The sequence below is a fragment of the Hylobates moloch genome, unplaced genomic scaffold (assembly GCF_009828535.3).
Source record: "Hylobates moloch isolate HMO894 unplaced genomic scaffold, HMol_V3 SCAFFOLD_2, whole genome shotgun sequence".
NCBI classification, from domain to species: domain Eukaryota; kingdom Metazoa; phylum Chordata; class Mammalia; order Primates; family Hylobatidae; genus Hylobates; species Hylobates moloch.
The window spans coordinates 47,604,806-47,632,597 of record NW_026652277.1 but is presented as its reverse complement, the minus strand read 5'-3'; the positions used below and the strand labels follow the sequence as shown (position 1 = coordinate 47,632,597).

The following is a 27,792-nucleotide window of genomic DNA, read 5'->3' as shown; positions in this document are numbered from 1 at the left end:
TCTTCCTTGATTTTCTTAATGCCATTTTCTTTTAACTAACTTTCCCGTAAGAATACAGTACATATACTGTATTCTTGGATACACCTGTAATCCAAGCACTTTGGGAGGCTGAGGCGGGCGGATCACGAGGTCAGGAGATAGAGATCATCCTGGCTAACACCCAGTGAAAGCCTGCCTCTACTAAGAATACAAAAAAATTAGCCAGGCATGGTGGTGGGCATCTGTAGTCCCAGCTACTTGGGAGGCTGAGGCAGGAGAATGGCGTGAACCAGGGAGGCGGAGCTTGCAGTGAGCTGAGATCACACCACTGCACTCCAGCCTGGGTGACAGAGCAAGACTCCGTCTCAAAAAAAAAAAAAAAAAAAAGAATACGGTATATAATACATATAACCCACAAGAAGTGCATAAATCGACTGTTTATGTTATCAGTAACACTATCAGTAATTAAGTTTTGTGGAAACCAAAAAAGTTATATGCAGATCAACTACACAGGGGGTTACTTCCCCTAGCCCCAACATTGTTCAAAGATCAACTGTACTTGAATAAATTTATTGAAAAACAAAACAAAACAAAAAAAACTGCTCTTTAAAGGTGACAAAATCATCATCAACTAGTAAATAGCCTAAGAGTGATACAATTTGGCCTACACATACTAAAAACTGGAAAATAAGTCTTTACACTACCAGTTATGAGCCGTGTTGGGTCCCTACCAGATGCACAGACATAAAAGCCTAAAATTAGCAAGGAAGAGCAACTGTTGAAGGCCCCCCTCTTGCAATTTGACCTCTGAATTATAAACATTCCAGATTAGGATATATTGCACTTTCTGTTAATTATAGAGCAAATTTTAAATGGAAACTTTAGGTTGATGGGGAAAGCAAAGAAATTCAACCTAAGTATAATTACATGAAAAACTAATTCATGTAATGATTTTCAATAAGCACCTGATTGTCAAATACATATGCTAAAACAAATAATAAGACTCTAAGTATCTTTTTGCTGACTGAACAAGTAGCTTTATATAAGTATCATTTATTAGTCTTTAATTATTCCAAAATTATCACTCCTAACTTTAAGAAGCAAAAATCAGCCAGGCATGGTGGCTCATGCCTGTAATCCCAGAACTTTGGGAGGCTGAGGAGGATGGATCACTTGAGCTCAGGAGTTCAAGACCAGCCTCTACAAACCCATTCTCTATGAAAAAAATTAAAATAAAAAATACAAAAAATTAGCTGGGCATGGTGGTGCACACCTGTAGTACCAGTTACTTGGAAGGTTGAGGTGGGAGAATCACTTGAACCTTGAGGGAGGAGATTGCAGTGAGCCAAGATCTTGCCACTGTACTCCAGCCTGGGCGAGAGTCAGACCCTGCATCAAAAAATAAATAGGCTGGGTGCAGTGGCTCATGCCTGTAATCTCAGCAGTTTGTGGGGCTGTGGCGGACGGATCATCTGAGGTCAGGAGTTCGAGGCCAGCCTGGTCAACATGGTGAAACCACGTCTCTACTAAAAATACAAAAAATTAGCCAGGCGTGGTGGCTAAGACAGGAGAATTGCTTGAACCTGGGAGGCAGGTTGCAGTGAGCTGAGATCACGCCACTGCACTCCAGCCTGGACAACAGAGTGAGACTTCCTCTCAAAAAAATAAATAAAAATAAATAAATAAATAATACATATAGTCACTGGATGTGGCTAAAAGTCTTAAGTTTTGGGAACTTATAGAATATATTATTACTTCTGTAGTAGATACTTCCTGGAGTAGCTGGAAAGCTTATAATCCTTCCCTTTTCTGTGTCATGATCAATGGCCTTGAAAAGATCAAAAGATAAGAGAGAGATTCTCAGAACAGCTACTTGAATGAACCTCTCACAACAGGGTCATAGCCTAGAAAAATTCCCGTCCCATGTGTATGTTCACCAGAATTCTGCTAACAAATCAAAATATAAAGCCTCTTAGTAATTGAGTGGATAAGATGACCCACATCATAGACCAACTCATACTCCTCCAGCCAGACTGGTCCTTGCTCAATAGGTTCATGAAAATCACCAGGTGGAAGGAGAAGCAGTTATGCAAGGGCAAATCTGCACGAACTCATTAAGACTGATGTCACTGTCACTACTGTTGAGAACACATTTGCCTGAGTCCCCCATAGAGAGACTACTTCTTAGCAGGTAAATTATAACAAACCCTTTGCATTACAGAAATGGTGATGGCTGGTTTTCACTATAAGACACACCAATTCTGAATTTGTCTCTGCCAGCACCATCATTCAAGATTAAGTGAATGCTTCATATAAATCACACTCACAGTGCCTCTGGTCCAGGAACTCACTTCAAATGGTGATGGGCAGATGCCCAGGGACCTCACTAGTCTTTATCAAATAGACTCTTACTCAGACACAGCTGTCCTCACAGAGGAGTAATGGCATTTTGAAGCTTGACATGCAAGTTGTTGTGCCACCTAAAACCTTCCGAAATTGGGGTGCTGTCCTACAGTATATAAAATAAGCTCTGAACCACCCACTAATATATAATGTCTCCCATCCTCCCATCTCCGGAACACACTGGATGTGGGAACCACGTGGTGATGCTGGAGGTGGTATATTTCATCTGCTTTCAAAGTTCTGCTTCTTGTCTCAAGAATTCTGGAATCTGTTGATCCAGAAATTTTATTTAGTACCCAAGAATGAAATACTTATACCAAGAAACAAAATAACTGTTTCACTCAATTGAAAGCAGAGTTTTATTTCCTCATAACAATAAAAAAACAAGCAAAAATGGAGGCTATAGAATTGACAGAGGTGACTGCTCTTGACCATCAAGAAGAAGACAGGTTGCTACTGCACATCTGGGGCTAGGAAGATCATGAGAAAAGAACTTGGGGGAATCTCATAGAGTATTCTCTGGCAGTGCCGTGCACAGTGTTAACGTGAGTGAAAGATTATCACAATTCTATACAGTTGGAACTACCAAACCTCAGATCCTTTCGGGAATGAAGGACTGAGTTAGCTTGCTAGAAATAGAACCCTGATAAGCCAGGACACTAGCAGAAGGTAACAGAACTATGTAATCTGAAGTGAAACAGGTTAGGGCTTTGTGCTCGGTTGCAAAACTAACGACTGTAGCCACCATTTATTTCCTTAATAGTCACTGGTGTGTTATAAGTACCCTTGTCTTTCCCTTTAAATACATTTTCTCTTTATTTCCTCTTCCTTTCCCTCAAGCATGCAGATGGCAAGTTGGCAGGAGTTAAATTTAGGTTGTAAAATATCAAGAAAGAATCACAATGGCAGCATGGTATCACTCAGAGTCAGTAGCCCTATGGCACTGCCTCTGGATATGGTACTTCAACTTGCTTTTTGATTTTCTCCCAGTGGAAAAACTGCATCAATACATGGGATAGCAGGGTTATCTCTACTAGTGGGGAGGAAAGCAAAGGGAAAGAGACAGGAAAAGCAGTGGTTAAGCTACCAAAGAGTGACATGTTCTAGACACCTAGGAGGGCTGCCCAGCTTTTGACCTCCCCTTCTTTGGGAACGACCCCCAGCACCGAGGTATATTTCTGGCGTGCTATACATCATAACTCTGCATACCCTGGCTCTAGTACAGACAGACACCTGATCTGAACGAGGCTAACTTAATCCTTTCGTTTTTTTTTTTTTTTTGAGATGGAGTCTCGCTCTGTTGCCCAGGCTGGAGTGCAGTGGCGCAATCTCCACTCACTGCAAGCTCCGCCTCCCAGGTTCACGCCATTCTCCTGCCTCAGCCTCCCGAGTAGCTGGGACTACAGGCACCCGCCACCAAGCCTGGCTAATTTTTTTTGTATTTTTAGTAGAGACGGGGTTTCACCGTGTTAGCCAGGATGGTCTCAATCTCCTGACCTCATGATCCACCCGCCTTGGCCTCCCAAAGTGCTGGGATTACAGGCGTGAGCCACCGCACCCGGCCAATTTAATCCTTTCTTGATGGAATATATAAATTGAAGATGCAAGGCAGAGAGAGACTAAATCTTTACAGCAAAGTCACCTTAATAGCAGGAGTCTAGGAAGAAGGTATAAAAATTCCTGCTAGGGGCCGGGCGCAGTGACTCACGCCTATAATCCCAGCACTTTGGGAGGCTGAGGCGGGCAGATCACCAGGTCAGGAGATCGATCATCCTGGCTAACATGGTGAAACCCTGTCTCTACTAAAAATACAAAAAATTGGCCGGGTATGGTGGCACAGGCCTGTAGTCCCAGCTACTCGGGAGGCTGAGGCAGGAGAATCGCTTGAACCCGGGAGGTGGAGGTTGCAGTGAGCCAAGATTGTGCCACTGCACTCCGGCCTGGGCAACAGAGCGAGAATCTGTCTCAAAATTAATAATAATAATAATAATAATAATAATAATAATAATAATAATAAAATAAAAATTCCTGCTAGGCTGGGCGCAGTGGCTCACATGTGTAAACCCAGCACTTTGGGAAGCCAAGGCAGTCAGATCGCTTGAGTCCAGGAGTTCAAGACCAGCCTGAGCAACACATCAAAAAACCCCACATCTACCAAAAAAAAATTAGCCGGGCATGGTGGCATGTGCCTGAAGTCCCAGCTACTCAGGGGCTTAAGGTGGGAGGACCACTTGAGCCTGGAAGGTAAAGGCTGTAGTGAGTCATAATCATGCCACTGTAGTCCAGCCCAGATGAAAGAGTGAGACTCTGTCTCAAAAGTAAATAAATAAATAAATAAAATTCCTGCTAATGAGATCCTCAAAGCAACTCTGATTTCTTCTGTTCAAGACCCACTTGTTCAATCCATCATTCCATTCCCAGTATGAGTCCCATTAATTCCTTTTCCCCTCCTCAAGCTAGTAAGTGTCAACTGACTGCAACCAAAAAAATGCTACTATAACTTCTTATAGGAAGTAAATGAAAGGTCTGGGGGTTCTCATTTTAAGGTCAATTTATCATAATCATGCATTTTCCTTGCTTCCTCTTACCCAACTCAGAAAATAAATTCCTAAAGGGTTATTTTGCCTTCCAAAGTGTGACATGAGAACCCTCATGCCTAACATGTTTTTTCATATCCTCCTACTTCACAAGAAAGCATATTTACTTCAGTGTTTAAGTTTGTTGGTTTTAGCAGCAGTTCCCTGTTAAGACGTTACTATGAGGCATCAGCAGTTCTTTGCATCTCGTGATGCCATACCAATGCCAATAAAGCAGACTAAATGATTACTGATCAACAATACTTCATAGTATATAGAAAAAAAAAAAGATACTTAGTAGTTCATCAAAGAATGTCAAGCCCAGCCTGTCTCTACTCTCCAAGTGCCTGGCTTTCCTGCCACTTAAATCCTAGATCACCAATATGGACTTATGATAGAAGATGTTTTCGCGGTTTTGCCCCAATCTTTAATTCTGGATCAAGTCATCACTAACATTACCCAGCCTTCATACTGCAGATTAGACAGTTAGGATTTCTAGCTCGTTATGATGCCTAGCCTGTTCTACTCCTTCCCCTTCTGCTGTCCTTGCCCTGTTTATAGCTCAGCTATTATAACTAAGCTTCTGCTTAGACACTTTTGGAGGTCCCTAGGCTGATCCCTTCCTGGCTTTTCTCTTCCTAGGACTGAGAAGTCTACTTTAAATTACCACTCCCAATCCCAAGGACTGATAGCTAGCGCCCAGTACCCACAGACAGAATTTTCTGGTGGCCACTCATACATATATAAGCATGTATGTTTGCATTCATTTCGTCATTTACACACACACACCCTCCTATTTCAGATTCCATATGCTTCTTCCCCTTGAATTCCCATTAATAGCTTGACTGAATTATTCTCTGGCTGTTCTACCCCTGGCATGGCCTACCAAAAAGAACTTTTCCTCAGCGCCTGTAGTTAAGGTTAGATTGACCTTAACATGCAGCACTATACCTTAAATGTGGACTGATTCTAGTCTGTCCTGCATAATAGTTACCTCTGCCCTACTCTACAACTTGGCCATGTGCTCCCATATCACAAATACAACAAAGCTCTATCAAATTTTGAGATATGGAAAAAGTAAGCAAGCTCACAGAATTTTAAAATATAGAAAATATACAAAAGAAAAAAGTTATTTTCTAAATGGCATAAGCTGGAAACTTGGCAGTATAGTACAATTAAAACAATAACATAATATAGGAGAGAATCCCACACATTTACACACGCAAATTTATTTTTCAATCACCAGATAAATTTTAAAATGAGAGAAATGACAATGACTACATTACATTTTGTAAATAGGTTCTAGATTACAGCATATTGAAAAGGCCTTCTGATTCCCAAGAGTTCTAGGAGCAATTTCGTAATGCAAAGCTTAAGGTACATCAGAGCAATGAAAGAGTATATATATCTAGTCACATAAATCAGTGCCTCTTCTGATCAATGCTGAATTCTTCTCTATGAAACTTACTCAATTTCTAATTCTCCTTAGTGCCAAAAAATGGGACTCCTATCACCTTCTCCAAAATCTAGTTTTGTTATTAATATTACACCATCATTAAAGTTGTTTCCTCTGCTGGCTTTCTCTACAACCTTGATTCCTAACTAATAATCAAGCCACAGATGGGATCGCCGCCAAAAAAACCACCAAGTAGCCGAAGATTCAAGGACAAAAGTAAATATATTTACCTCAGGCCCCTTATAAGCCAACAGAACTGCAGTAAGAACAAGTGCAGTAGATAATAAAGAATTCTAAATACTGTGGCTAAGGAGGAAAGCCAATGACATCTCAAAAATAGATGCTGTTCACGTATATTTATTGCAGCACTATTCACAATAGCAAAGACTTGGAACCAGCCCAAATGTCCATTGATGATAGACTGGATAAAGAAAATGTCGCACATATACACCATGGAATACCATGCAGCCATAAAAAAGAATGAGTTCATGTGCTTTGCAGGGACATGGATGAAGCTGGAAAACATCACTCTCAGCAACTAACACAGGAACAGAAAACCAAACACCACATGTTCTCATTCATAAGTGGGAGTTGAACAATGAGAACACATGGACACAGGGAGGGGAACATCACACATCGGGAGCTGTCGGGGATTGGGGGGCAAGGGGAGGGAGAGCATTAGGACAAATACCTAATGCATGAGGAGTTTAACACCCAGATGATGGGTTGATAGGTGCAGCAAACCACCATGGCACATGTATACCTATGTAACAAACCTGCACATTGTGCACATGTATCCCAGAACTTAAAGTTTAATTAAAAAAAAAAGGCTACATTATTTAATATGGGCTAAACTAGTACATGAACTCTCTGAAAGAAGTAACAGCATCTCATCACAATAATTTCAGCTGGGCACAGTGGCTCACACTTGTAATCTCAGCACTTTGGGAGGCCAAGGTGGGTGGATCATGACGTTAGAAGATCAAGACCATCCTGGTTAACACGGTGAAACCCCGTCTCTATTAAAATACAAAAAATTAGCCTGGTGTGGTGGCACGCGCCTGTAGTCCCAGCTACTTGGGAGGCTGAGGCAGGAGAACTGTTTGAACCCAGGAGGCGGAGGTTGCAGTGAGCGGAGATAGCATCAATGCACTCCAGCCTGGGTGCCAGAGGGAGACTCCATCTCAAGAAAAAAAAAAAAATAGTTTCAGCACACAAAGTAGACACTGAATAAACACACTGAATGAAAAAGTAAATCAAGAGTTTAGATGGTTAGTAAAGAAGTGTCAAATGTACTCAGCTTAAACTGCAATACAATCACTGCAGAATGTCAATTACTAGGGCGGGCCTTACTCTAAGGAGACAAAGTGTAATGTAAGTGCTAAGAAACTCACTTTTTCCAAAAACTACTCCCTATTCATTAATAAACACAATGCCAAATGCATCTCACATAGGGGATTAATTTCATGTACTCTTTCCCTTTTGCCAGGCAATTATTTACCTCTATTCTAATTTTATATTCCTATGACCCTTTCCTCACAGGATGCTTAATATTTATCTTTTAAAAATCCATTTTATTACTTGTTTATTTGAATAGGACTTCTCCGTATTTCAGGCATCTGGGAATGAGTTACTGGTCAACATGTTTATCTTCCATTTTCTTCGTTTGTTTTTATCATATTTTTTCCAACAACATGAACATACAAAAATCTTCAAAATTGCTATTCGCAGACATGCTTTCCTTTGTAACAGAAGTCACAGTGGGTTGAACTCTCATGAAGAAAACAGATTATCTGATGCCAGAGCAGTCTTTACTAATTTAATTACTTTACCATATGTAAAAATTTTAAATAAAAATACAATTTGTATTGATCCTTTAAATGATAACAGATGATGTAATATAAAAAAATCTAACTCGAAGCCTGTGCACAATACTTACTTTTGCTACTTAGAAGTATGATATATATCTATATCTCAACAACATGCCACACATGCTATGTAGTAAAATCACTTCTAAACTTTAACAAAACTCAAAAAAGCACACAGATGTGAACATAAGCCATGCCTGATGTTAAATCACAAAACCAAAGTAACAATTAGATACTGCAATGCAACCAATTTTCTTCTATTAAAATAGTGCTTGCCAAACAAAATCTTCATTGGACTGGAATGATGCTTTGCCAGATGACATCAGGATAGGCAAAGCCACTATTAAACCCTGTGCTAAAGTGGGTGTCAACAAGCAGACTAGGAAAAAGAAAGGCTGGAATATGAGGAGACTTTTAAACATCTTTCAACACTGGCAAGCCACAGTCAAAAAGTAGATGATTTCTGATGAAAGTTTTAGTCAGTCTGAGAAAACTGAAAGTGCAAGAAAATCCACAGAGAAAGAAAAGTCAGCCTTCTAAGAAAGACACAATACTCTTTTCCAAGCTATGAATAGAGATCACAAGTACTATCACCTCAGAAAAGCAATGCAGTACAACTTTTCCCTGCCCTGCCCCAACCACACAAATACCTATCAGTGGTAGTACTGGCCTTAATGCATTTTCAGCAGCTGCCATGTCTTGACAGGCTTCCCCACATCTTCCTGAAAGTAAAAACATCTATGCCAATCCATGTGGTGGTTATGCAACCTAAGACAAGCTGGGAATCTCTGAACTTATTTACTCTGGTGACTCAGATATAAATCTAGGTCTCTGTGGAAAAAGAGGTGGAGAACATAAAAGAATATATGACACCATTTTTCATTAATATTTATTGTATAACTGAAGCAAACTCAAAAGATTTTCTGCTCTCTATAGGTTTGACAAAGAAATTAGCTTTCAGAAATGCTTCAGGTTTGACCAGGTACAATGTACCATCTGCTATACGGAATGACCTGAGGCAAAAACAACACCCCTTTATATAGAACTTTTATTTTCTCTGTCTTTTTTTTGCTTTCCTCTCATCGTGTTGCCATTCACCAACATCTTACTTTCCCTTCTTCCTCCAGCTTATTCTTCAAAGCCTGCCACTGACAGCTACCACTCAGCAATGCTGAACTCCACAACATCAAGAAATTTTTTTCAACACTATTCCACTCAGAAATAATTTAAACATTGCAACTTCAAAAAATAAAATCGCAAAATAAATTAATACTCATCTTGACCAAAAAAAAATATTTCTGGATTTAGCAAATTAAGTGAAATATATAAATTACATCTGTCATTAATGTAGCAGATGAAACTTAAAAAGCATACATGGTAGATTGGTGCAGCCATTATGGAAAATAGTATGCAGGGTCCTAAAGAAATTAAAACTAGAATTACCTATAACCCAACAACCCTTCTTCTGGGTATATACACAAAGGAAATGAAATCACCACCTCTAATAGATGCATTCCTCATGTTCACTGCGGCATTATTCATTATGGCCAAAGTATGGAAACAACCTTGGTATCCCTCAACTATCAAATGGATTAAGAAACTATGGTATATATATAAAAAATGGAATATTATGCAGCCTTAAAAAAAAGGAGATCTTGTCATTTGCCACATGAGTTGACCTGAAGGATATTACACTATGTGAAATAAGCCAGACACCAAAAGAAAAATATTGCATGATCTCACTTATATCTGGTATCAAAAAAAAAAAAAAAGGTCAAATATTCACAGAGACAGGGAATAAAACTAGTTATGAGGGTCAGGGTTGCGGGGAGGAAATGGGAGAGGTGTCTTGATACAAAATAGTATATATGCAGGATGAACAAATCTAAAGATCTCATTAACTGACAATGGACTATATTCAGGATTTTTGCCAAATGAGCAGGTCATAGCTGCTCTTGACACAAGGGAAAAATGGGAAACTATGTGAGATGATAGATATGTTCATTTGTTACACCATTGTAAACATTTTACTACTTATGTTATCTCATAACATCGTGTGAATATCTTAAATATACACAATAAAATGTATTTTTTTAAAAAAGAATACATGCTAGGGAAGTCATACTTAGTACAATTTTTATGATGACCTAGTTGTAAAATGCTTCAGGAGCAAGAGTAAGATTTTCATATTGTAAGTATTTTTTTTCCTAAGTATCTTACATTATTCCTAATCCTTTTCTTCTTTACTTAAATATTATATTTGGGCTAATATTTTTCCCCAAAAAACCTGCACTGAGAGTGAAATCTATAAATTTTATATGTCCTATAATTTTGATATAAATAAATTTCACAATTCCCACCAAGGAAATTTGATCAATCCCCCTGATACACAGATCAAACATCGTATCTTAGGGTTCTCTTAATCAGTTCAACCAAAAATAATCTTTCTACTCATTAAGTGTCCATAGCACTTCTGTACCTCTCACTCATCAAATACCATTCAATTATGTATCTACCTATCTTATCTCCACTATGTTATAAAGTTATTGACGGCAGAACTACCCATGTGTAAAGCATCCACGCATAGTACCCATGATACCCAGCACAATCACAATAAAGTATGTTATCATCTTTAGAAAAAAAAAGCTTACAGAATTATTATTATATATCCTAACATCACTTGAGAGTCTATTTACATAGGATCATCATTTTGGGAAATAAGAACTAGGTTCCCAGGTAGCAAGTTTAATCCCTGATACTTGATCTAATTTAGTCCCTACTCATTACACAAATAAATCAAGCTAGATAAAATTATTAAGCAATCAATACACAATGATTGTTCTACAAATAACTGATACAGAGTTTATTTTTATTTCATACTTATTTACTAAACTATGGCATTTATCATCTAAATCACCTAATACTGTGTTTTAATGGGCAATGCCATGGGGAAAGAACTTGGACTGTAGGGTCAAAGAGACAAAAAAAGATTCCAGGCTTTAAACAAAGAAATCTGACTATAAATTTATCTATAAATTTATAGGGATTTCTAGGGTGAACAGAAAAAAGAAACATAATAAAACACATATTATCATTCTTTCATTTTTAGTAAACAGTCAGAGTTCCTCAGAGTAATAGTGAACATTTATTTTCTTAATTTTCTCACAATATATTTACTGTCTATTTATATTTATTCACTCAACAAATGTTTACTGAAAGTCAATCATATTCCTACATTATGTGTCTAGAGAGAAAATAAAATTTGCTGAAATATATTACACAATGTCTGATAATGTTCTATAGCTGCTTATTTAGCTGCACTATTAACTTTTCCAAACTCTCTCTAGAATCAGCACAGTGACAGCAGATAATAAATAATCTTTGGCTAACTGCTCAATATTTCTTGCTTTATTTGTTACATGTTAAGAAAGCTCCCAGTGGCCGGGCACAGTGGCTTGCTCCTGTTATTTTGGCACTGTGGGAGGCTGAGGCAGGTGGATCACTTGAGCTCAGGAGTTGAAGACCAGCCTGGCCAATATGGCAAAACTCCGTCTTTGCAAAAAATACAAAAATTAGCCAGGCAGGGTGGCATGACTGTAGTCTTAGCTATTCAGGAGGCTGAGGCAGGAAAATTGCTTGAACCCGGGAGGCAGAGGTTGCAGTGAGCCGAGATCGTGCCACTGCACTCCAGCCTGGGCGATGGAACGAAACTCTGTCTCAAAAAAAAAAAAAAGGGAGCGGAAGCTCCCAGTAAGCGAATATAGTAGTGACTAAATAAAGAAGAACAGTAAAGAGGAATTAAGAATGCCATGTAATTAAAATTTTTACATGACTATTATCTAGGGCTGTGAATGAATTACCCTGTGGAAATAATCAGCCATTTGTCTAGTTACCTGTTGCTCTTCTTACAGGAAATGCAGGGAAGAAACATACCCTGGGCCTGCTGCCTACGGACGGACAAAAGGCACAGATCTGAATTTGTAAACACGAACATCTTCATCCTCTGAAGAGGACAAAAATACCAACATTCTTGTATTTTCCAACATTTTTCAAAATAAGGTCACTATGCTTTTATTAATAAAATATAAATCAGTTATTATACTATAGTTATTATAATATATTACTAATTGGGAAAGAAAGGTGAAGAGTACATGGAGCGCTATACTATTTTTGCCGTTTCCCAAGTTTATAATTATTTCAAAATTAAAAATTACAAAAAATCAATAAGGTAATGCATCTTTAATAAGTGTTGGAGAAATTAAAACAGGTAAATTAAATTGTTTTTCTAAATTCAAACACTTAACATGTACTAAGTAACGAATATTTTGAGAAAATACTTGTGGAAATTCTATTTAAAGTGTTGAATCCTAGGCAGGATAATTAATCACCTCCTGAGTTATTCAACTTATAAAGTGAAATTTATGTGTGTGGATGTTTTACTCAGAGCAAGGCAATAAAACTACAAGTTAATGTGCAGATAAACAAATCAGTTGTCCCTTGAAAAAAAATAGCACATAACAAAATAATCTTGGCATAATTTTTTAATAGACCAAATAACAGCTATGTATCAAATTCCTACTTTCCTTAGGCTAATATTAAATAAGTTGGCGTCCTTTAAGTCTACATTGGCTGTAGAACAGAAGGAAACATGCTAGGAAGAAACATCATACAGGAAGAGGAAGCTGGGCCTGGTATTAATCAGCGGGGCAGCTGATTCATCAAGTGTTGACAACATACCAATTACAACATGTCAAAAATCACCCTGTCACATGATCTCCACTCGCAACACAGGTACCAAAGGCTTAAGAAACTGAAGAAAGCTGAAAGAATCCATGTCAGAACTCAATGATCGCTATTATTTCAAGGACCCAGAGTGGAAAGGAGAGCCAGTGCATGAAGAACCAGAGACCAGACAGGCTAGGGGTCCTGCCCAAAGACACAGCTCTCTACTGGCAAGGGAAGAACAAGAGTCTTTTATAAAAATTTCTGGGCCTCTGAAGTGCCATTATCAATAGGCACTAATCTTTTATAGGTAGTACTAATGAATACTTTAAAGGGATTAGGCCATTCACAAAAGAATCAAACAACTGTAATTATTTTTTAAAATCCTCACTCATTTATAGTCCTCTAAAATCCCAAAAACAATACTTTAAATCCACTGGGGCTTCACATGTACCTAGTTGATACAAAGTTCCCAATCTAAGCTTGCAACTTCATCAAAATACATTATTACAGTACCACCTATGTCAGTTATCTTTACTAAGTAGGGCTTCAGTTTTTTTAAGGCTTACAAGTATCTGCTATTGGATCAGCATAATGATAAAAAGGTTGTCTCCATACACCTCCAAGCCTTGAGCTTGCTTAATTACTGCAGCACTTGATAACCATGGTGTTCTTTTGTGAAATATCACAAAACAATGATATATTATTAAGCTAAATCATATATTATACACAAATATACTAATACATGAATAGAAGCAGGTGACAAAAGTTTTCTTTAAAAAAAAAAAGCCTTTATGGAAGAAACCACAGACCTAAGAAAATCATTAATAATTTTCCTGGAGTTGAGAAAACTAATGTGCTTATTTAATAGTGAGACCACTTTATAGAGATATAAAACCAAGGCCCAACTCAGGCATAAGCATTAAAACAGCAACAAAACCCCAAACTGAAAACAAAATCTCAGCACTTTAGTGAAATTACAGTCTAGTTGGTCAATATATATCTGTTAGCCCGCATTAAGTGGGCTAACAGAAAGTATTTCATATACCAAAAAAAAAAAAAAAACAAAACTACAAGGCATATCATAATGAGACTTCTCACAATGGACTGTAACGCTATGGAAGATCAATAATCCAATATTTTATCATCTATTATACACAGTCTATTGGACACAGTAATTTCTGATTAAACAAAAATGAGAGGTAAGTGACTCATATCACTAACAGACATTGCTTTAATGTTTTGCCTCAAGTCTTACATCTTCTGCAGATACAGTACTTAATATATCTCAATGTCCCTTCTCTGAAGGTTCAAAGACGTGAAGGTAATGGGGTCAGATAGGACATGGAAGCCTGCGACAAGAACTGGGGAATTTGAAGTTAATGGTCACAGTTTTATGACCCTAATGATACCTAGATGTCTCAGGGGTCCCTGAAAGGTCCATGGTAAGGCCTGATACTTTTAGACTCAAAAATCCCAAAGTCCTGCACCAGTGCAGTCAAGTAAATAAATCAACTAGTACTTCCTTGTTCAACCAAATGAAACACATGAAGAAATATCATTAACTTATTTCTGGTGCTGGGCTTTTCACATTCTGCAGGACTCATGTTTTCAGTAGTTTATAGAACTGATATTCTAGATCTATTAGTGTTATAGTTATTAAAGATTTGGGGGCCAAGTAATAAATTAACCTGAAAAAATACCAACCAAAGAAAGAAAAACAGAAGTGCGAATGAGCCAAAACATTCTGCAATGAACTTTATTTATTTAACTTGGAGATAAATTATTTCCACATTTCTTTGCTACTGTATTTCTTTATTACTACATTTATTTATGGTGAAAGAATGCATCTCTAAGTATTTGGTATTTCTTGCGCATAAGATGACTGGAAAGATAGGGCTGCCAGGAAACATTAAGGGATTTTGGGTTCATTTAACCAATGGTTTTCAGGGAAGCAGCGGAAAAGGCAGAGGCTGGTACAGGAATGTGCACTCAATCATTTACCAAGTATTTACTGAGCACCTACTGTGTATAGCTCATTGCACCAGCACTAAATGCACAGTGGTCAGCAAAACAGATTCCATGTCCACATGAACTAGCAGTTGCTAAGCAATGTGGTTGGCATCTCCTACCCAGTTTTCAATGATTAATCCTATGTTTAAGCAGTTCTATAATTCAACAAACATTAATTCAATGAAATAAAAATTCAGAAGTTTTTTTTTTTTTTAATTCCAGTTCCTCCCATCCAAGACCTCAGCCTAGGAGGAGAGACAAATAAACCAGCTATTAAGTTTCATAATAGGAGTACAACCAAGAGTGCTAAGGGAACATCCAGGAGGGATAACCTAAGCACTATTCTAGGTAGAAAGAAAGGCTCAGGGGCAGGAGAGCATGGCATACTTCAAAAGCTTCAAGTAGGAGACAGGAATGCATCTCTACCATGCAGAGGACGCAGTCTAGGCTCAAACACACTGAGCTCAGAAGTCGAAGTCCTAACACTGGCCTACCCAAGACTAATGACACCTCCACCACCTTGACCTCATGGTTCACCTCCTTCCAGCCAACCCCTTATTGTTCTGCGAATGTGCCAAGCACCCTGCTTCAGAGCCTCAGCACTTGCTCTTCTCTCAGTCCTACAATTCTCACTCCCTTGGCTGCCTCAAATCTCTTCAAATGGACCTTTACAGAGAGGCCTTCTGAGCCAGACCTCTAGAAATGGCAATCCCACCCATACTTTAGCACCCCAATGATTGTATGATGTCACTGACAGTTATACTATAATAATATAATATAGTATATAATGTACTATGTATTATAATAACTGACAGTTATTGACAGTACAATTGACAATAGTAATACTTGTTATCTATCCCCTTTGCCACTAGAATTTAAGCTCCTTGATATAGCTCTATCACCTGGCACTGTGCCTAACAGACAGCAGACACTCAAATCTTTTTTTAAAAATGAACAAATGAATGGCTGTCAGAGATGAGACTGGAGAAGCTGGAGCCAGGTTACAAAGAGTTTTTTATAGACTACAACCCCATGTTTTAGCGCCTCTTTGATAATGACTTAAGATCTATTCAAGAATTTTAAGCAGAAAAAAAAAAAGGTATACTGGAAAGACCACAATTTCACATTTTAAAAAATTAAAACAAAGAAAAAACAACTCATTTTGCAAAGAGTGTGAGGGTAATCTATGAGAAGACGTGAGACTGAAGTTAAGGAGAATATTTAAAAGACCTCTCTAATACTTCAGCAGGGAAATACAGGCCCCAAAATTGTCTTCTGGCAGGTGGAGGTTGAAAACGATAAACATTTAGAAGATAAAAACAATTGGACCTGATGCTTAATTAAATGTGAGACGTGAGGAAGACTGAGGAGTGGATGATGACTGCCAATCTCAATCTAGTGACAGAACAGGTGCTAACAGCATTTACTCAAGCTGAGGAGATGGGAGAAGAAAATACATTTTGGAAGAAAGATTATGAGTTACATTTGGGCCATGCTGAGGTTGACATGCCTGTGTAAATATCTCAGCAGATATGTCTAAACTAGCAGTTGGACATATCCCAGCATAAAATTAGTGGTTCAGATGTCATTAATACTTGTCACACAAACAAAACTTGATGAACTTCATGGCAGCAATAAAAATCAAATACACTTAACTAGGAATAAACGTTACAGTATTAGATGAGAGTTAGCCTAAATGTTAAAAAGGAAGGCTATAATCTTATCTATATTAATGCTTCTTACAAGATCTGGGGATAGGTTCAAAGATAATATGATCGAATTATGTCAGTCTATGAATGTTAGAAATAAGCAAACTACCAAAAAATACCTCAATAGTATAGTAAATGTTTGCTTTTTTGGTTTTTACCCTAGTTTTACTTCCCATTAACCTTCCTAATTTCAACTGAGATTGGGTAGGGGCAAGAAATGTAGGCTTTAGAGGCCTGTTATTTGAAAATAATATTCCTGATATGTTTACTATTTGCATTTTCTCTCATCTCTGGATAACTGCACATTCTATTAATGCTACACAGCCACTTCCCCTAACTACTCAACCTCCAGATTTCTCAATGAAGACAATGCTTCCTCCTGGTAGTCCTTCCAAACTTTGAAGTCTGAGTTCCATGCCCACCCCACCTCCGCACCATATGTACCTACCTACAGCATCCACACCTCACGTATGTGATACCCTATTCAACAGTCTCTTCCACTCAACTGTAAGCTCTATCATGATAAGGACCTTGAATCCTACATGCACAAGATATTCGTGTATGTATACAAACAAATGTATGAATCAATGACCGAACAAATTACCCATTTTCTGTGAGAACTGTTGAGATGTTTAAACAAACATCTTTCATTATTACGAGGTACTCAAACTGTGAATATGGCTATTCTTATTTACAGTCTAACATGACTATGTATTTTACAAGGTACTCTTCTTATTTTAAAAAAAAAGAAGGGGCCTCACTATGTTGCCCAGGCTGGTCTCGAATTTCTGAGCTCAAGCAATCCACCCGCCTTGGCTTCCCAAAGTGCTGGGATTACAGATATGAGCCACTGCACCTGGCAGGTTACTCTTCTAAGGGTTTTATTTCATATCACCTTCTGAATGAATGATATCTTATTCCAGCGGGGCAACCCAGTATTTTACTATTGAAAATTAAATGTTGATATGAGGTATGTGTAATTTAATCCTTTGTCCACACTAACACTACATGAAATTTCAAAGACAGATTTTGGCCAGGCACAGCAATCCCAGCACTTTTCGGAGGCCGAGGCGGGCGGATCACAAGGTCAGGAATTTGAGACCAGCCTGGCTAACATGGTGAAACCCTGTCTCTACTAAAAATGCAAAAATTAGCCGGGCATGGTGGCGGATGCCTGTAATTCCAGCTACTTGGGTGGCTGAGGCAGGAGAATCGCTTGAACCCAAGAGGTGGAGGCTGCAGTGAGCCGAGATCATGCCACTGCACTCCAGCCTGCGCAACAAAAGCAAGACTCTGTCTCAAAAAAAAAAAAACAAAAAAAAAAGATTTTGATACTGTGGTTTCAGAAAGAGTAGTAACTAACTTGACAGTCCTCAAGATTTTAAAATAAAGAACAATTCAATGAGTTTACAGAACTTGGTGAAATCACATCAAAGCAAATTGTTGGCATACAGGGAGCCACAAAGAATCTTTTTTTCCCTTTAAGTCCAAGTAAAAATTGAAAAAAAAAAATTCTTTACGATAAATGTTTTAATTCTAATTTTTTAAACAAAGCTTTATCTACCTGTTTAAAATGGTTCATTTTTTAAATTGTTAACAGCTAAGCATTAGAATTCCCTAACGATTATTCCTTTACAAAAAGTAATTTTAACAACATGGAAGATGAGTGCACAGTAAAAACTCAACAAACAGCCTTTAAAGGCTGCAGCCTTCCTTCATAGTGAGATCATAACTGATGCCCAAGCTAAAGAAAATTATTTTTTTAGAAATATCTATCATAAACTTTCTATGTTGAGTCTAAACACTACTGAAAATAAGAGTAAAAAAATTTAAAGGCGATCACTACACATATAATAAGTGGCTAAAGTTTTAACAACTGACAATACCAAGTGCTGATAAAGATGTAAAGCAACTGAAACTCTCAGATATTGCTGTAGGAATGTAAAATGATATCACCATTTAGGAAAACAATTCAGTAGTTCAATAAAAAGGTTACCGATACTAATAAATATACACTTATCCTAGGACCCAAAAATCCCACTCCTAGGTATTCACTCAAGAAAACTGAACATTTTTGTCCCTCACATAGACATGTATGCAAATGTTTATAGCAGCTTTATTCATATTTTGCCAAAACTAGAAACAACTCAAATGTCTATATCACTTTATGAATGGATGAACAAATTGTGTTACCCTGGTGTAAAACAATGTTACTCAACAAAAAAAGGAACTGTGCTGGAGCTGGCTGGTACCAGCTCATGGGAGCCCATTGTTAAATTTTCAGGAATTCTGTGAGCCGGTAGCTTAATTTAGGCCATAGTGAGAGTGTTTACACTACAATGATTAGCAAATGCTACAAATCAGAGATTCTTTTTTTTTTTCTGAAGAGTATGTTGTTAAGACTTTTCCCAGCACATCACTGAACAAACTACTGACACATGTAACAACTTAATAAATATCAAGTATTATGCTAAGTGCAAGGGAACATAATGTATAATGTATAATTCCATTTATATATGCTAGACGAGATAAAACTTCAAGAGCATCAATTAAATTAATGGTTTTCAGGGGCTGGGGGTGTAGAGGGAGAGGACTGACTCATGACGGGGCATGAGTGAACCTTTTAGAGTAATGGAAACATCCTTTTCTATGTCTTGACTGTGGTGGAGACTATCCAGTTATAGACATTTGTTAAACTTTTACTTTCACTACATGTAAATTATGTTTCAATAAACATTACTCTAAAAAATTAAAGAAGGAGCCATTTCTTTTTTGTTTGTTTGTTTTTTTGAGATGGAGTCTCACTCTGTCACCCAGGTTGGAAGTGCGGTGGCACCATCTCGGCTCACTGCAACCTCCGCCTCCCCAGTTCAAGCAATTCTCCTGCCTCAGCCTCCTGAGCAGCTGGGACTACAGGCGCACACCACCATGCCAAGCTAATTTTTGTATTTTTAGTAGAGACAGGGTTTCACCATATTGGCCAGGCTGGTCTCGAACTCCTGACCTCAGGTGATTCATCTGCCTCGGCCTCCCAAAGTGCTGGGATTACAGGTGTGAGCCACCACGCCTGGTCGCCATTTATTTCTTAATCATTTCATGGATGATAAATACACCACACACACCAAGGGGGAACTGGATTTATCGGTGTAAATATCAGGAAGGCAGATTTTGACTCGACATAAATAGAAATATAGATTTAAAATGTAAAAACAAACAAAAAAAAACAGACTGGCATGGTGGCTCACGCCTGTAATCCCAGCATTTTGGGAGGCAGAGGCAGGCAGACCACTTGAGTTCAGGAGTTTGAGACTAGCTTGGCCAACAGGGTAAAACCCCGTCTCCACTACAAATACAAAAATTAGCCTGGCGTGGTGGTGAGGATCTATGGTCCCAGCTACTTGGGTGGCTGAGGCACAAGAATCTCTTGAAACCCGGGAGGCAGAGGTTGCAGTGAGCCCAGATGATGTCACTGCACTCCAGCCTGGGCAACACAGCAAGACTCTATCTCAAAAGAAAAAAAAAAGGTCAAGGAAAAAAAAAAGGAGAGGGGAAATTCGTAATCACAGGAAATACTAAAATCATAGGTGGATGATCCTGCCAAGGATGCTGTAGAAATGACCCTAGTTCGGGTGTGATTTCAGACTAGTGTCATTAACAGAGGTTAGTATCATTAAGATCTCTTCATATTGGGAGTCCAGGGCTCCAAAACCTCATGATATTGTATGCTATGATAATCTCAGATATACTTCACAATTCTAACTAAAACATCAATTACTTATTTTAACATCAATCAAATGGTATTACCAATCAAAGTCAAGTATACCCTGGTTATGAATGCTGGCTCTAACTTCAGACAGTCTGGGTTCACATGTTGGCCCACCAGTGTTTGCATGACTTTAAAACAACTTGTTCTATTTCCCCATCTGTAAAATGGGATTAATATTTTCCTTCGATTTAAATGAGAATGTGTTAGAAACAACGTCTACGTGCTAAACTCTTAATCACAAACATTTCTAGGGCATAATCAGAAATGAAGGACATAAATCATCAAATGTAATTTTAAAATTTTAGCTTTCCAAATATGGAATATTTATTCTTTAATTTTATATCTAGAAGTTCATAATCTTTTACAAAGCCATATCCTTTTGAGAATGTGATCACCCAACAGACTCTTTATCTAGGAAAAATGCAAATATATGCTATATTCCGCATATGATTTCTGGGGAGCCAAGGACCCTCAGAAGTATATGCATGAAATTAAGAAAAAAGCCGGGCATGGTGGCTCACGCCTGTAATCCCAGCACTTAGGGAGGCTAAGGCAGGAGGATCACTTGAGGCCAGGAGTTCAAGATCAGCCTGGGCAACACAGGGAGGCCCTCATCTCTACAAAAAATACAAAAATTAGACAGGCATGGTGGCATGCACATGTAGTCCTAACTTCTTGGGAGGCTGTGGGGGAAGGATCACTTGGGCCCAGAAGTTCAAGGCTGCAGTGAACCGTGATCGTGCCACTACACCCCAGCCTAGGCAACAGGGCAAGACCCTGTCTCTAAAAAAAGAAAGAAAGAAAGAAATTAAGAACAACTGATGTAAACTTTTAAAATTGCAAAGTTGAGCAGTGGAATTTAAGAATCTCTTCAAAGCAGAGAATCCAACTAATATTAAAATATTATTCTGTCATTTACTTTTTTAAAAACAGATTATGCAAGAGTAGAACGTCGTATTTTCTATTTTATCCCTCCTTTTTGGAGGTGATATAAATTTTTTGAAACATTTTTTTTTCTTTAAAAAAATTGTTTTCTCTATGTTGCCCAGGCTGGTCTCTAACTACTGGCCTCAAGTGATCCCCCAGCCTTGGCCTCCCAAAGTGCTGGGATGACAGGCATGACCCACTGTGACCCACCAAAAGCATGCATATATTTCAGATGAATCCATTTTAACTCATGGAAAGAAACTAGCAGTAGAAACCTCTTTCTAGCAGCTTGAGATAGAATGGTTCAAAGTATTAACATACTCTACTATTGCTGAAATATCATAGGACAAGTTCTCAATTCTAATGTAATATATATTTTTAAACATAAAAACATACCAACCTAATTCCTATACTTAAGAGTCTCATGATAAAGTTTTATTTTTTTTAAAGTGGGATTTTTTTTAACTAGACTTATGCACTAATACAACATGTTTTTCTATAAATTAGCATATTTTTGGTTCTGTTTTATGTTATGTTTGTTATGTCGCCTGATAGTCGAAACCAGTTGTTCTCAACCTGCTACCAAATACCAACCTGGAAATATGCCACTATTTAAAAAGCCCAAAGAATAGGGTTTTGTTTTTCCTGTTTAATTGTTTCGTGTTCAAACTACATAGTAAACCAGTTGGCAACCATTACTGAACAAAAATAGTTTTTCGTATGCGTGAGCACCATTTTCCCACAGAAAACACTTAACCATTTTTAAGGTACTGGAACTCCATGCAAGGGTTCACATATGCAGTAAATATCCTTTCAATCTGGTTGTATCACATTGTTTCTGTGAAAGGAAGACCTGACATTGCAGATCTCAGAATTAAACGGTAAAAATCAATGAAAAACTGCACCTGAGGCTCAAACACCAGCCAGATGGCCTTTGGTTGGAAAGGTCACATCTGCTTTTTAAATCCCGCCGTAACTGTGAATGTTTGCGATGCCACCACATCCCCAGTACAAGAGAACTGGAGCATCTCTGGTTCCTTCCATAATCGAAGGGCTTCCAGCATAGGGCGTAGGGGGAGAGGCCCGAAGCCCTGGAGACAGCGCCCGAGGGATGGAGGCCGCGCTAGGCTGCGCTCAGGTGCGGGGGTCTCCGGGAGCTGAGACCCCGCGGGGTGCAGCGGGGGGGCCAGGGCCTGATCCCTTACCCCTGCGAGCCAGGGCCGCCAGGTTACGCCCCCACTGCTTCCCAGAGGTAACGTCCAGCCCTCTCCTCCCCTATCCCCCAAAATATCCCGGTTCCGCTCCGCTCCGCCAGCCGCCCGTGACCCCGACCCCGACCCGACCGCGACGGCGCCCTCCCCAGGCCGCAGCGGAGGACTAAGGCCAGGCCGCCCACCCTGGCGGCGGCGGCGGCTCCCGGCCAAGGCGGACCCTGGGGAGGACAGCAGCTGGGCCGCGGCCTGTCCCTAGGGGGAGCGGGCGCAGGGCCGCGAGTGGGCAGCGCCTCCGCCCCGCACGAACAAAGCGGCCAGGCGCGCCGGGCCGAGGCAGCACCGCCTCTCCCGGAGCGCGGGGGGCGGGGAGGATGGCGGGGGCACTCACCTGAGGGCCGGCGGAGGGCGCGGGCGGGCCGGGCCCGGGAGCCGGGACCGCGGCGGGCCGGGGCTCCGCGCCGGGGCGCACGGGCTACGGGGAAGGGGCCGCGCCGGGGCGCACGGGCTACGGGGAAGGGGCGACCGGCGCGACGTCCGCAGCGGGGCCCGGGAGCCCCGCGGCGCGGGCCGGGGGCCGGGGCCCGAGCTCGATTCTGCGGCCGCGAGGTATGGGAACCGGTCCGCCGGGCCAGGCTGCGGTGCTAGGCGGCAGGGGCAGCGACGCCGCCGCCTTTCCCTTCTCCTGCCCCCGTCCCTGCTCCGCCGCGTCCTCGTCCTCGCTGGGTCCCCGCCGCCGCCGCCTCAGCCTCGGCGCTCCTCGGGTTTCTTCTCTCCATCAAGGCCGGGCCGACCCGCAGGGACCATCCCGGAAAGTGAGGGCTTGTTGCCGTTTCCCGCAGCTGTTGGTGGCCATCTTTAATCCTCCTCCTCCTCCTCCTCCTGCTTTCTCCACCTCCCGCTGGCTGTCTGACTGACTGACTCTGGATCCTCCTCTTCCCCTCCTGCTCCTCCTACTGAGCCGGCCGCAGAAATTGCAGCCGCTCAGCCTCTACCCCTCCTGCTTTTCCTTCCTCTTTCCTTACTTCCTTCCCTTCCCTCGGCTTCCCGCTCTCCCCTCACTCTCAGCGGCTGCCTTCGCCCCCGTCTGCAGACAGCGCCGCTGGATGCTCCCAGCTAGACTTCAACCCCACTCCTCTCAGTCCCTCTCCCCACTGCCTTCCAGACGCGCCTCTTCCCCGCCCCGCGCCCCTCTCTCCTCTCCCACCCCTGCCCCTCTCCGCGGCGCTCACCCTCCTCAGTCTCAGTTTCTGAAAGGACTCAGCAGAGAAAGGACAAGTGGGTTCCGCTTTCCTTAACCCTACACCCTTTAGCTAGATGCTGTCAGAGGCAATGGAGAAACGCAAAGCTCCGTTAATTTTACTCTAGCCAGAGTATAAAAGAACTGCCCACGCCAGCTATTTTACTACACAGCTTCGAAACTCCTGCACGCTCTCCTGTGTGGCTCCGGTCCGTGAGGGGACCGGAGTTAAGGAGCTCGGTCTCAAATGGTGCCTTCCGTCAGTGACCTTGAGTCGGTTGCCTAGAATTTTAGGTTTTCCCTTTCCTTCCTGGGAGGGGCATTATTTATACCTTTGCAGTCCCAACAGTGTTTAGACCAAATAAGTATCCTTTAGTAAACCTAGAACTGCCAAGTGATCATCAGTTTGCCCGTTTGTTCCTACTCAACCCAGTAGACAATTTGGGTCACGCTTCAGTTCTGGCAGTGAAGACAAACTGAGTCAGCAGTTAGGAGTGGACTCCCTTAAACAACAGAGTTAAGAGTGGGGAAGTGGTCATAACATCGCTGTAATGACAAACTTGTTTTTCCTAACACTGCAATCTACAGAAGTTTCCGGATTTCCTCTAATAAACATAAGGCAAGTTGGATTTGCTGTTTTCTTCTTTTTGACGATTTTGCCTTTAGAGTTGGACCCATTTGTAATGATTTACTCGTCAATTACTCCAAGGTAACAAAGTTGGAGGTAACATTGCTAACACAGATGACATATGTGAGCACTTTGTGGGGGAGGGGGGATCACAGTTTTTGCTTCTGTGGGGCACTGGCTATTAAAAAAAAAAAAAAAAACCTTGCCCTTTCAAAATAAGACTAGTGTGTTCAAAGGTTAGTCCCATAAACAGACCAAATGTGGGCAGAAATGTTTTTAAATGTAGTTTTAGATTCTACTTCAAAATGAGTAATGTTTTGAAAGTTCAAATATAAGATTTTGTAATTATAACAATTTAAGTTTCAAATATCTTTGAAAAGAATATGCCAAAACAAACCTAAAAATATATTTTAGTAAAAATACCAGTATCCTTTGGTGGGGGGCGGAGCAGAATTCTAATATTTAATCCTCACGAAGTAACCTTAATTAACCGAGTTAGGTTCAAGATCTCAATTGCCATCTTTCAATGCCAATAATTTTTCCATTTGAAATCAACAACCTATACTAACATCTACAAGTCTTTTAAACCCAAATAAAGTATTTGAGACAGCATTGTACAATACGTTTTGAAATAAATTATTAAAAACAAAGCACCTATGTGGGGGGATGTGTGTGCATGTGCATGTACTTTTTTTGTTGTTCTTTCCTTTTGGCCTTTTGGTGTTTATTCTTTATTTAGATTTTGTGTTCTTCCAGTCTATTTCTAGGCAAAATACCACAAAATTATTGACTCTTAAATATTCACTTATAAAACTGTATGTATAATAATTGGAGAAAAAAGAATGTTAGATAACATGAATATACACTGAGAAAATAGGCCGACTTCTTTTAAACATTAAGACCACCATGCATTTTTAAAGGAAGATTTTCAATTAGAGGTTTCAGGACTCTTGTCATTGTGATTTTATTTACATTGAGGGAGGAAGAGTTGCATTTTAAAATACTATAATTATATTTTTCTGTTAAAGCATATATTGCAATAAAGTTCACAAATCTATCGGTATGCAAATACAGCCGTTTTCATATTTAATGTCTTACAAACTCACAAAGGTTTTTCAGTGATAGACATAAAAATAAATGTACCAATTTTTTTTTGTCTTTTTTACTGAAACCACATAAACGTAAGTACTGTAATAATGGAAAAATCAGACCCTTCACATTTACTTTTTTACAGCTCTGTCACCATTACAGCCTTACCTTTAGTCTTTGTTGCTGGCTAAGTGTAGTTTCACTGTCATCTTAGGAATCAAGTATGAAAAAAAAAAAATTGTCAAATCAGGTTTTCCTGCAACATGATTATTGTTTCATATGTATTCACTCTCAGATAAAGTCAAGGTCCTCTATAAAACAAAGAATTGTGTTAAAGTGGGATAAACCCTTTGTGCAGAGGCCAGATGGGAAGAGATCTAGGCATGTGCAGCAAACTCCTCTGGGAATAGAGGAGCAAGCATGAAGGGCTATTTCTAAACGGTTCTGCACTGGGAGGCTGATCTCCAACTTACAATTCATGAATAAGGTGATTGTGGAGAATAATAACCAAAAGGCTATCTGTGACAATAAGCAAACAGAACCCATATTTGCTTTTAACATGATTGAAAATTCTATGAACATGAGTGAGTGAAGCATAATTTTAAAGGATGGAAAATGGAGATAAAAAGTTCATGAAAAATATCTAAAAGTAAGAGGAAGAAAAAATAATAGAGCAATTGTGGAAAATTGTTAAATAATACATATTAACAGTTTGCTATTTAAACAATTATTTTCTTTATGTTAACTTTTTGTTAACATGTTTGCTTGTAAGACTATACAAGAAATAATTTAAACTTGATCAGGTAGCATTATCGCAGAGATGAGCATATGTCATTTATAGAATTTTGAGATATTTATTCCAGAACATAGAGTGCTAAATGATGCTGGGACACAAAAATCAAAAGGAATGGAAGTGTTAATTGACATATTTAAAAATTACTGAGCCACTATATTACGTATTATATTAAATATATATTTCCATTTTTCCAGGCTACTAGACGCAACAATAGAATTACCATATTGTTTTTCCTGGTTTGAAAGGACCAGATGGAAAGAAACTGGGCAAGCCAATGAAAGTCTCTGGGGATCATGGGAATTGAGTGTCTATGAAAACCATATTCCAGACAAGAATATAGTCTTAGGTAAATGTTCTCATAATCTCCATTCTTTAGAAAAGACAATATTTCTGTTCTGCATCTTCCTCTTTAGGTGGACTGTCTAAAATATCAATTGAATAATGACAAGCCACATTTATCTGCACTGATTATTTAGTATCATTCTTCACTCCTCAATTTATAGAACTACTTATAAGTAACTGATGAGCTGTCCCTGAGACAGTGCCATTTATAGTCATTACTGCACTCTAATTGGGGAGAAATGCTTTTAGAAAGTTCTAATTAGAGATTTTTTCTGTTGTATTTCTTATAAATATATTCAAAAGAGGTATTGGAGAGTTTGTTTTGTTTTGGGAAGGGGCATGTGTGTAGCTTGATGTATTGTTTCTCTTTATACTTAAGTAATATGTAATAAAGCTTCTTTAAACTTTAAAGAGTAACAGGCTCACAGGAGGAAACAGAATAGTATCATGTTTTGCCCTTGTTCATCATAATTATCAGCATTATAATAGAGACAGAGGGATTGAAGACTTTTATTATTAGTAAATTCTATTTCTACTTAAAGTTAAAGGTCCTCTTCATTTTCAGTTCCTTTATGTTTCTCTATGGAGAGTTCAGACTTTTAAAACCAGTGTATTTACAATGTTTTTACAAGATAAATACACTTCACCCTTGAACAACACAGGTTTGAACTATGCAAATCCACTTCTATGTAGATTTTCTGCCACCTTGGCCACCCCCCTGAGACATCAAGAACAACTCTTTCTCTTCCTCCCCCTTCTCAGCTTATTCAACCTGAAGATGATGAGGATGAAAACCTTTATGATGATCCTCCTCCACTTAATGAATAATAAATATATTTTCTCTTCTTTATGATTTTCTTAATAGCATTTTCTTTTCTCTGGTTTTATTGTAAAGATAAGTATATAATACATATACAAAACATATGTGAATCAACTTTATGTTATCAGTAAGGCTTCTGGTCAACAGTAGGCTATTAGTAGTTAAGTTTTTGGGGATTCAAATATTACACACAGATTTTCAACTGCGCAGCGGCCAGGGAGGGCAACAGCACTCCTAACCCTGGCGT

At 39.4% G+C, this 27,792-nt stretch overlaps 1 protein-coding gene across 7 annotated transcripts in view; it reads right to left on the bottom strand.

Moving 5' to 3' along the window:
* Positions 1 to 23,056, bottom strand: part of WDFY3 (WD repeat and FYVE domain containing 3) — a 303,349-nt gene extending 280,293 nt beyond the window's left edge. For 6 of the 7 annotated variants that reach the window (XM_058433183.1, XM_032146792.2, XM_058433198.1 and 3 more), the window contains exon 1: positions 23,022 to 23,056. The gene's annotated coding sequence lies outside the window, so the exon portion shown is untranslated. The remainder of the gene's footprint in view (positions 1 to 23,021) is intronic. The other variant, XM_058433190.1, reaches the window with a different exon arrangement.
* Between the last annotated feature and the right edge of the window lie 4,736 nt (positions 23,057 to 27,792).